Source organism: Anomalospiza imberbis, unplaced genomic scaffold, assembly GCF_031753505.1.
Source record: "Anomalospiza imberbis isolate Cuckoo-Finch-1a 21T00152 unplaced genomic scaffold, ASM3175350v1 scaffold_139, whole genome shotgun sequence".
NCBI lineage: Eukaryota > Metazoa > Chordata > Aves > Passeriformes > Viduidae > Anomalospiza > Anomalospiza imberbis.
The window spans coordinates 163,121-175,185 of NW_027099774.1; positions in this window are offsets into that span (position 1 = coordinate 163,121).

Below are 12,065 nucleotides of genomic sequence, written 5' to 3' on the forward strand. Positions count from 1 at the left end.
AGTCTTGCAAAATTTGCTCCAGGGCCTGTCTAAATAAGTTCGGGGACTCGGTGAACCCTTGGGGTAATACCGTCCACCTTAATTGTTGTCGCCTCCCCGTGTCGGGGTCTTCCCATTCAAAGGCAAAAAAATCCCTACTGGCCTCATCTAGAGGACATGCCCAAAATGCATCTTTTAAATCAATAACACTATACCACTGATTTTCCGGCCCCAGATTACTTAACAGGGTATATGGGTTAGCTACCACTGGGAATCGGGCAATTGTTCGTTTATTGATTTCCCTTAAATCATGCACTAATCGATAAGACCCGTCTGCCTTTTTTACTGGCAGTATAGGGGTGTTGTAGGGGGACATACATGGTTCCAGTAATCCTTTATCTATTAACCTCTCGACCTCGGGCTTCAAGCCTTTTCGTCCTTCTAAGGAAATGGGATATTGCTTTACTCTGACTGGAATTTCAGGGTTTTTAATTTTTACCGTAAAATGAGTTATTGCCAATTTCCCTACTGTGTCCGGATTATACCAAACCTCCGGATTTATTTCTTTTTCATCCTCCACCCGGAGCGGACAAAGTCTTATCATCAGCTCCTTTTCTACTACCTCAATTCGGATCCCTAATTCTACAATCAAATCCCTTCCCAAAAGATTAAAATCTGTTTCAGGTACCAGTAAAAAGTTTCCCACCTCCATTTTGGTTCCTGATTCCACTATTACTTCTTTAATAACAGGTACCTCAAATGGTTCCCCTTTTGCCCCAATTACGGTAGCAGTGTGACGGGATAGCTCACAACCCGGGGGTAGAAACCGAAGGGTCGACCTTTCCGCCCCAGTATCGACCAGGAATTCCATCTCCTGGCCCTGGGGACCCACTTTTAATTTTATCAAGGGCTCTTTGTGATATCTCTGGGTCCCCATAAAATAGAGCCCCTGACTCCCCTAATCTTCTTTGAATTCCTTCTCATCTCTAATTCTAACCCTACATTCCCTCTTAAAATGTCCTCTCCTGCCACAGTAGTGACAAGTCTTCCCCTCACCCCTTCCTGGCCTATCTCTCCCTTCCATCCCTTTCGGAGGGACCTGCTTCTGTTTCTCGTCTCCCTTCCTGCTTTCACGTACCGCAGCAACCATCATTCTAACTTGTCTTTTGTGTCCTTCCTCCTCTCTCCGAACATACACTTTCTGAGCCTCCCGGAGCAGCTCGGATAGTTCTCTTTCCTGCCAGTCTTCCAATTTCTGCAACTTTTTTCTAATATCATCCCAGGATTTCGACACAAACTGCACCTTGAGAATGGCCTGTCCTGCCGGTTCACCCAACTTTAATCCTGAATAGAGTTGGAGACTCTTTCTCAATCGCTCTAGCCATTCCGTAGGTGTCTCATCCTTCTTTTGCCTATCATTAAATGCCTTATTAATATTCTGGCCCCTTGGAACCGATTCCCGAATCCCGTCGATTAAAATGGTTCGGAAATGCTGCATATTAGCCCTGTGGGCTGCATTTTGATTATCCCAGTTAGGATTCTGGAGGGGCCATTTGGTATCTGCTGGGTCATTAGCATGTCCCGGTGCGGCATCCCAAACTCTCATCCCTGCGGTTCTAATCATATTCCTCTCCTCTGCCGTAAATAGAATGTTTAAAATGGACTGCATCTCCCCCCAGGTATACATATTCGGACCCAAAAACTGATCTACTCTTTCAGCCACTCCCAGGGGGTCTTCTAGCAAACTTCCCATTTCCTTCTTGAAATCTCTAACATCTCCCGAGCTTAGGGGAACAGAGATAAACCCTATCCCCGGTTGTGGCCCTCCCATTGGCATTTCCCTTAAAGGGTACAGTCCGCCTCTCGTTTGACTGCGTGTTACTGGGCCCCCTTCCCTCCGGGAGCCAGAGGGCTGATCATCACCTGAGTCTTCTTCTCCGGATGAGGGGGGTTCATTCGGGGGAGGAGGCGCATTCGGTGGAGGGGCATACGGCGGTGGGATTACTAATGAATCCTCCGCTTGTCTCTTTTTCTTATTCCTTAACTTTTCAGATAATTTATACACAAAAACTTCTGGATGCCCAACCCAGACCTGGGCATAACTCATCTCCTCTGGATTAGGAGGCTTTTTACTGGCCACCCATAAATTCAAGAGTTGCTTTACCCAGTCCTCCGATGACCCAAATATTGGCCAGAAGACTCTCTTGGAAATCTCTTTCCCTCCCCATATTTCTATACAGTAATGTATCATTTTTGCCTTATCTTTTCCCGGAGTTCCAGGGAAGTGTTCCCAATTATTCAGCATGAACCCTAAGGGACTATCCTTAGGAATTGGGGGAAGCTTTACCCCCGCCGGGGAGGGGGATTTACTCTTTCCCTGCCCCATATCCTCCGGAGTGCCTTCAGTCACTCAACAACACAATCGCTTCCCCTGGTTCGTGACCCAGGCCCTCGCGGGCTTAGGGAAATGCACTACTAAGGGTCCTCATTCGCTTGGGGAGTCAGACTGTCAGCTCCCCTCTCACACAACTCACACACTCGCCGCACTCCGGGATCCCACCCCCGCCCGAACGGATTCCGTTATACTCACGCGTCCTGCGTCTTCGTCCGGACTTTGTGCACAAACTTTGAAGGGGGTCTCCTGGGCCCGTTACCCTTCCTTTGCTTCCCTCTCAACGTTTTGGGTTCGTCAGTCGGGACGAAGGGGAAACCCCAAACTGGGCCCACTCAAAGGAGTGGATTTGGGGCGCCTCCCCCAGAGAGGGGTTCCCCAGGTCCACGATCCGAGTCACGGCACCAAATTGTTATGAATGAGCACAAGAGGCTATCTATGCCAATTAGTGAAATTTATTGATTACAGTCTATGTATGAGAGCAGAAGCAAAAACAGCGCTGGACGGCAGGGGAGTCAGCGCTCCGCCAACAGCCGCGCCGCCCCCCCCCAGTCCGTCTCCTTTTATCCCGCCGTCTTTCCGGATACGCGCCAGTATGATCTGCGCCTGCGCCCCCCGTTGCTAGGTGGTCGTTCCTCTGCCTCTTGGTGGTCGCGGGACGAAGGCGTCTCCTCCTCCTCACGGTTGTCCTTGGAACCTGGGGATTTTCTCAAGCACATATCATTGCAGCATAGGTCCGCCCACATGCCTTTGCGGTTACACATTTACAGAACAAACTGACCTCAGTCTGTTTCTTATCTCAGCCTGTTTCTTGAAACATTTCAGTACGAACAAAAAGGTCATTTTCTTACATCCTGTGCAGAAGGGGCTGCCTGGGTCTTGTGTTGTGGGACTGCTGTAAAGACCTGCAAATGTGAACCAAGTGGAGTGCCTTTATTAGTTGGAGAAAAAGACCAGAAAGGCAGGACTCATGGGTTCCTGTGTGGTCAGGGGGAACTCAATTAACTGCTCTGTGCTTCAGTGCAAGCCATCAGTAACATAAGCATCATGACACTTACCTGCCTCTGAGGGCCATTTGCTTAATTAAATTGCTGAGATCTTCAAATAAGAGATGCTTTAAATAAGTAGTTCTGTGTGGGGTAGAAGTAATGGAGCTTGGTTTCCAATGGCTTTGTCTTGTGCTTCCTTGCCAGCTCTGATTGAAACTTTCCCCTGGGCCAAGACTTCATGAGGGTTTTTTTTTGTTGTTTTGTTTTGTTTTTTTTGTTTTTTTTTTTTTGTTTTTTTTTGTTTTTTTTTGTTTTTTTTTTTGTTTTTTTTTTTTTTGTTTTGTTTTGTTTTGTTTTTCTTCCTAATTTGCTCTACAGGCTTCCCAGGTGTTCAGTAAGATGCAATCTTGGCCTTTCCTGTAGAATGGTAATTCCCAGGGGATGTTTCTTGGATGTCTCTTTTCACCCAGCTGCCTGGCTTTTTTCCAGGTTTTTCTGTGTTACAGCACATGTCAGTAAACTTTGGTCCAGGTCAGCCAGGAGTTTCAGGCAGTGCAGCAGCAGGTGAGACCTGCAGCCCACAGGGCAGCTTGCAAAAGCCTGGCTTGCTTTGGAAATCGTGTGGAAACCAGAGCATGACAGTGTGAACCTATTGCTTAGAAATGATGGAGGAACTGAAGGAGGAAGTGGGGTTCAAGTGTTTCACTTGGGCACTGTGGAAAGAGCAGTTATGGTCAAGGCTCCTAAATCATTTGGACACTTTGCTTACCTGCTCCAGTGTGATCCTGTCCTGAGGATGTCCATATCTCTTTCTTCTTTTCAATTGTTTCTTTTGCATGTGGACATGTAAGGAAAGTGTGGTTTATGGATTTTCCTCAGTGCTTAAGGTCAAGGAGACCCTGTCAACACCAGTCAGCTGATCCCAAATCCCTTGTGTTGATAGCTCTATGGCAGCTCCCCTTGTTGTAATTCATTCCTGCTGACAGGCTGTCCAGCTGGGGAGAGTTTTTTAGGGTTTTTCAGCTGTTGCAGTTTTTGTGCACCCTGCCTTCTTGGTCTCCCACAAACAGACCAGAGATGAGGCAGGTACACCTTGGCACTCCACTTCAAATTAGACTGGTGAACACATTGCAAGTCTAGGAGAGCAGGTGGGGAATTGCTCATGACAAAGAAGGGTCCAGAAGAAAGGGTTGATTTTGGGGGTTCAGGGAATGGGGAGCACAGCTGGTGACCTCTGTTTGAATGTGAGTCTGTGTGAATATATGTAGTACTACATCTGCACCTCCTAGGCAGTGCTCCTGCTGGGGTTGATACAAGGTCAGCTCAGGAGTTCACACTTTCTGCCTGTTACTCTGGGTGGAGTACAGATAGAAACTCTCTCCTCTGAGCTACCTTCCTGCTTCCTTGGGTTCTGCTGGGCTGGAGCTGGGAATAAACTGGCTGAAGGAAGGGTGCAAATGCAGAGAAACATCACTCACAGGTGGAGGAATCTGTGGGTGCAGGGATTGCACTGCAGATAAAGTCAGGCTCTTGGGCCTGCAGCTGCAGAGAAGATGAGCAGTGAATTGGCAGTTAATTGAAAGCTAAAGTAGCTGTTTACTAACAGTAAAGTCTTGCCTTTTCTCCTCTGTTAAATTTTGTGAGATCACTCAAAATCAGCGTCTTTGACCCAGCTTGTTTCCAATATTTATTTGTTTTCCCTTTTCCAGTTGAATTCATAGGCCAAGCTTTTTATCCTTTCTTCCTTTTATCTTTTTTTTTTTTTTTTTTTTGAAGCCAGCATGTTGTATTGCTGATCCTCACTGCTAAACTGCTGCTATGCATCAGCTGAAAAACTGATTCTCTCAGTGAGCCAGTTAAATTCTGCTGATCTTCACTCTGCAAGTAATTGGAACTTTGGAGAATAGGGATGCAAGGACTCCTTGGGTAAAGAAGGGTTTACCGGTCTGGGAAAAAGGAGTTTTAAGATTCTTTTGGGATACGTAGAGTAAACGTTGGGTCAGGAAAAGAAGTAAATATTTGTGGGTTCTCATTGATTGAATGTAGCTGTTTAAGTCTGGCTTAAATTCTTTACAGGGCTGAGGGATTCATTCCTTGAAAGAATAATGTGGTTAATAATAATGCTCCTACTGGGTGAGTTGCTGACTGGTAGTTTGTACCTGCTCAGCTTTTTCCTGTTTAAATACCCTGTCTTATGACTATGTAGTGTCAATACTTTAATTTAGAAAATCACATTGGTCAAAAGGGTAGAACAGGAAAGCATTTTACTGAGAAGATTAGGTTTTCTCATGTGGGAGATGATAGAAAATAGCACAATAACACTTCAGTATTCTGATGTTCTAGCTGTTAGAGTCTCTGACTCTCAGAGCTCCCTCTAAGCTAATGTGAAATGTGGTTACCAAGCACAGTCCCTGGCAATTGGTTGGTTTGTGGGTGCAGTATTTACAATATTCTAAACAAAGCCAAGATGGGAACTGCTTGGGATTAGTTGTCATTAGAGCTGGCTGGCATTGTTTTCATTAATATTAAAATAATTAGGAGTATGTTACAAAGTTTGGTGTTTTGTTTTTTCCTAAGGGTTTTAAAAACTCAGGAAGAACTGGAATGAAATACAGCTCTCTTGCTGCTTACTTAGATGCTTCATGCCCCATTCCCAATTTATTTACAGATATGAATGTGAGGCCAGGAGGAGCTTTCCAACCCAGTTGCCAGAAATGGAGGCAGTCAGGGCCATCTCCACAGAGATCCATGAGTACACTTAAAAGTAAAGGAGGTTGTACAGCTGAGAAGGAGAAATTGGGGCATTCTGCTTTCATCAGTCTGCTTGGATGTCTCTTGTCAGATTCAGTAGGCAGGTATTGGTTTGATTTTTCTTTTTCCCCCCCATCCCCTCTCCACTGGTACAAAATCCCTTTTAGATGCAGAAAGGAGAGAAGAAAGAGGATCTGAAAAGGATCTATAGAAAATTCATTTTAAGAATCTTTCTACCTGCAAATTATTCTGACAGAAAATTCCCAGTTAGTAATTTTCTTCATATATTTGAAGAGCAGTCAATCACAAAAAGTGTCTTATGAAAGGATTTGGCTTTATTATATTTAATGAAGCTGAAAGGACACTGCTTAATATCTGGGCACCACGCTAATGAACACTTAGAAATGCTAGAAGCATTGGTATTTATATTGAAGAAATGTCCAGAACATAGCACAAGGGCCCAGTGTGGGAGGTGCTGGACAGCGGATGATACTTGGAAGGTACACCTGAGTAAAGCCATGAAGGATGTGAAGGGAAGTGAACTGGGAGCTCCTGTGGGCAGGATGATCAAGATGTGCTGGGAACATGGACCTGGCTGGCGAGCCTCGGCAATCCTGAGTGATGCAGGGTAAAATCCCAAGGAAAGTGGAGAGGTGAGGCAGTGTTAAAATGCTCACCAAATCGGTGGAAACCTGACAGCAAACCAAGACAGAGATGGGCTATTTAGAGTAGTTCAGAAAGTGGATCCAGGGATGTTTATGGCAGCAATTTCATTGCTTGGAAACACTGGTTTTTAATACCTTTGCTTTGTGTAATATATGCAGTTACATCTCCAGGGAATTAAAGCAGCAAGAATTGTTTGAATTGTCTGCAGATATTTGTATTGTTGTTCAGAAGCTGAATCTCCTTTTGTTTGTGTTGTTTTCATTAGTTTCCTGGATTGAAGCTGCACATGAAAAATGCTTCAAACCATTAAAGGGGCAGGATTCTATTTGGTTAGGATTGTTTTGCAAGTGGTTATTAAATCCATTTGCAGTCTTAGAACTGAGCCTCCCTTTGGCTCTGCAGGCTGAGCAGCTGGATTGGAGAGTGCCCGATTAGCGTGGCCCATCAGATGTTCACCCATAAAGATGGTCCTTGCAAGGAGGGCAGAAGAAAAAGCAGTTTAAGGAAGCATTGTATTGGACCATCAGGGCCAGAAGCCAGAGACTTCACACTGTGGAGAGCTCTGCTGGGAGGGAGATGGCTGTGGGAAACATCACTGAGTAGCAAACACTGCATCACCTGTGCCTCTGTCTGGGCAGCCATGCAAGGTTAATATGAGTGCTAACCAGCCCCAGACTAAAGAGCTAGGATCTGGGGGTTTGGCTTGAAAATCTGCCCATATCTTCTTCAGTTCCAGTTCTTCCAAATCAAAACCTTGCTTGTTCCAACTAAACCTTTGAATTGTAGATTCTAAGCTGCTACAAATTCTTCCTCTACTGATGGGGGAAGCTGCCTCAGCTCTGGCAGGTTTGGCCTTAGTTTTGGATTCTGTTCACGCATGTGCAGCATTAACAGCTTCAATCAGTGGAGTAGCTGAGAGCAAAGGTTGCCATTTCAGCTGCCTTGCAAATCCCATATCCCAAGCATGAAATGTGGTGTTCCAGCAGGTTTTTTGCATGGTTGGATTTTTCACCTGGAAAGCGCAGCCCACTTCACAAAATGTTACCAACAAAACAGCTGCTTAGAAAATTGGCCTTTATGTACCACCTACTGAGTGTGACAAGGGACATGTGGGTCCTGGCTGCCATGTCTGCACTTCTCCTGCAAAAAATGGGAGCTCAGCTGGCTGCAGGTGAGCTGCTGTAGTCCTTGAAGAGGAAGTCATGGTTGTGTTCCCACTGCACAGAAAATTTCTGCTCGATTGACAATCTCCCCTGGCACAACTGCTGACAAAGAAGACAGTTTGGAGCTGAAGGGATATCTGGCCCAGGTCTGTGCAGGAGACAAAGGGATTGCCAAGGGGACGTGTCCAGGGGGCATTCAGAAGAGGGAAGAGGATATTTGGGCAGAGGTCTGGAAGAATGAGGAAAATGGGTGAAATCTCAAATAATAGGAGGGATCGAAACCATGGGATTTCTATGGATTATTGAAAGATAATTTGTGCTGTACTTCAAGGGTTGGCTCTGAACTCCTTGGTGGTGGGAGCCAGAGCAGACAACTGGAACAATTCCTTTAGATGATGAAGATCCACAGACCAGACAATGTGTCTCAGAGGAGTTCTAAGCAGCTGAGACCAAGAGCAATGCAGGGTGGGGTGAGTGATGCACCCAGCTTACCAGCAGCTCTGGGAACAGTCCCTTCCTCCCTGACTCTCTCATTCTGCTCACAGTCCAGACAATTGTTTGAATTCACCACTTCACTGAATGCTCTTCCTGAACTTTGGCAAAACAAAGCTAAAAATGAAAATCTCTTTTGCCATTTCAAAAGAAAATAACAGTCATGCTTCTGAGCGTCTTCACATTTATTTTCCAAAGATACAAGTGGCCTGTCTGTTTGAAAACAGAATAACACTCCCCTCCTCCCCCAGTTTCTTCTTCTTTAAAGGCAAACCAAATAGCAGTGCAATACAAATCCAGGAGCCGTTCACAGTAAGGAAAGGCAGCTCAGCATGAGGGGCTGAATAGCACTAAAACTGCAAATAAGTGAACTGACAACAGTAAACCCAGAGAATACATTACACGTTGGACTCTGATTATGTGGGGAAATGTACAAAAAAGATATTTGTGCCCATTTCAGGAGTGCCACTCAGGCCTGTTCAATATTGGAACTGGAGGGAACTAAGTGCAGTGATGAAGGGACCCTGAATGGATGTTTGACAAAGCCATTTTTAACTATGTTTTGTTCTTCTAGTATGTGTGAAAAGCACTAACTTTCCAAAGGAAAAATGTAGCACTTGATAAAAAAATCCAAGAAAACAAAAGGAGAGGGAAAGCCCCAAAACATAACTATGGATAAATGTCCTTTTGTAAAAAAATAAATTTTCAATTTAAAAGACCACCAAGATATCTTGTGATATTTGTTCTTGTGCCTTAATGTCCCTTTCTTTTGCCATCCCCCACTTGGATGGGCTTGTGAGCTGGGCTGTGTCCATGTTGAATTCTACATAACTCCACCACCTTCCATCCTCCGCTGCAATGTGGGACTCTCCTCTCTATGGCACTTGACTACTCCACCTTATGGAGAGAGCAGCATTTTTAAAGACAGTTATTTCTTTTGCCACGATACTTATGCCAAGTATTAGATGCAGTTGTTTTTCCACAAGGTATCTGAAGTTGGACTGAGGAAGAAACTCCCTTTGAAATCCAGTACTCACTGAGGACCATGAACCTTACTGTTGGTGCTGATGGGGAGATGTTTTTCCCCTTGCTAGTCTGAAAGTATGGCACAAAAAAAGAATTACTGCTTTCTCAAAGAGCGTGATATGAAGCTCACAGTCATTTTGGAACAGTTCTTGTCTCCTAATGACCTGTAGATTGGGCCTTCATTAGTTTAAGAGGGTGAAGGAAACATTGCTGAGTCTGCTTTTCAGTTGAAACTCTGTTTTGAAATACAATAGGAAGTTTCTCAAACTTCTATTTTTTAAAAAGAAGATGGACACAACCCAGGCAACTTCCTGAAATTTATCACTGGCATTGCATGCTAAGTTCTGGGTGGGATGGCTAAATTACCTTTGGTTACAGTAAAGGTTTTTTTCAGATTTGATTAAATATAAATGGCAGTTTTTTCTTTTGTAATTATTCCTGGGGGAAATTATTTTAGAGTAGATACCTTTAATAAAAAAGTTTTTAAGGAATTCAGTCTTGGCAGAGACAGGAGGTATGGGAGTAAAGTGGGACAAAAAGTAATTTTATCACTTGATAATAAAAAAAATGGTCTAATTTTTAGAGTTAAGCTAACTTTGCTCTTGTCTGCTGCTGAACTCAGTGCTGCTGAATGAAATATTCAGACAAAGGTCTTGGGTTTTGAGGAACTTCTTTGTAAATTCCAATACACAACTTTCTAGTTGATACCCCTGTGCAGTTAGGTGCTGAAGTAAAAGTTTACCTTGTAAGAGAAGTTTTGTGCTAAAACCAGTAGGAATTGGGAATTCTTCTTTAACTTAGCTTCTGTATGTTGACATTTCATTGGCACTACACTTGCTGCAGTGTTGATATTGCTGGCTTGTCCATGGCTTGACTTGTCCGTGAGAAAGGCAAGGTGATAATCGAATCCAGCCGAGTTTGTTTTCTTGTCTTGTGCTGGCATCTTGCTCTTTCATGGGCTAAAAAAGTTTTATTGGTCTTCAGGTTCTGTACTAGGCCAAGTTGTATATTTAAGCTGCTGTCTTCCTCTGCTGTGCATCTGGTTTTGAGTTTCAGTCAGCGTAGGCAATGCTGGCTGAAACTGCATTTCTACAACCCAGAAACCTGTCAAGCGTAACTATTAGGTTACATATCCAGCAGTGGCTCTGCAGTTCAAGAGGGCTCATTTTTTGGTGTAGAAGTATTTAATTTAGTATTTAATACCAGTCTGTATTTAACTGTGGCATGTCAGTTTTGGCTAGCTGCAGGTTGGAGCCTGTTGCCAAGCCCGTGATCCCCTCTGGAGCTGCTCGTCTTCTTACACCGAGAACAATGGGGGTCTGCCAGCTCAGACTGGACAGTGAGCCTTAGAAAACTGGAATGATCTCAAATTCTGTCTTAAGTAACAAGTAGCATCTACTGTGGAAAAGGAACAATGATTTCTATGCTCCAAGTGACTCAAGAGTTCTTGGAGACTGTATCCACACAGATCTTCCCTGAACTGCTGACACAGCCCTTGGCGACAGACCGTTACTAGTGACTCTGTTAACCCTGAGTTTTCACGTGCTCCTTTTTAAAACTTGTTCCTGAATTTAAAGGGTCAGGAAGGCTTCTTTCTTAAAGTCTGCAGGAATGATTTCCCTCTTGCAGATAGTATTTTTCTGTGCAGCAGTTTGATCTGGAAGCTGATGATAATGTTTTCATGCTTGCACAAAGAGCTCATGAACACTTAAAAGCCAGTGCAGTCTGCACACCTATTCTTGCCACATCTCTCTTGACAGGTGAGATGTACTTCCTTTTGGACCAACTGTTTCAAGGGCTTTTATTCATGTGGTGGATAGCTGCGGAAAATCAACTGCTTAAAGGACAGAGTTTGACTTCCCTGTTTGATCAGGAAGAGAAAGGGCCATTCAATCACCATCTTACCTAGATCTTAGGAGATCTTTCTCTATTACAGTCCAGTTTAAGTCACCCACTTGTGTGCATAATTGAGGAGAGGGGTCATCAAAGATCTACCACGTTACTGAGGTTTTCTGCTCTGACTCTCAATATTGAGGTTGACAGCAGTCCAGAAGCAGGCTATACATCTTCAGGCTAAGTCTGCTACTTTTCCATCATCTCACAATACTACCACATAAGGGTAAATATTAAGATATTTAATGTAGGCCTGGTACTTGTTATGACTAAGCAGTTCAGCTAATTTTTTTAAAGCAAAGCCATGTTTGATCTGACCTTTGATAGACTTATTTGATATTGAATAAGAAAAATTCCCCCACCTGATAACCTAAAATTGTCCTGAACCTTGCCACAAGTGTCAAAGACTTAGAAGTCACAGACTTGCTGTGATAACCCTGCTGATTATGCTGATAATTGGTATCTGAAGCATGTAAATGTATACTTGTAAAAATGAACTTATCAATGCCATCTTCTCTTTAAGTATTTTTTAATTTTAATCAACCCTGCAATTGCTGCCTGAAATAAAAATACTGTATCTGCTAATTAAGACTTACATGAAAAATTAGAACTGGCATTGAGTAAAAAATGCCATCCTGGACTGGTAAATATTTCAAATTAAGGTTCTTTATTTCTAAATAGAATAATTAGAAGGCATCTGTTCTAGAGTAGCAC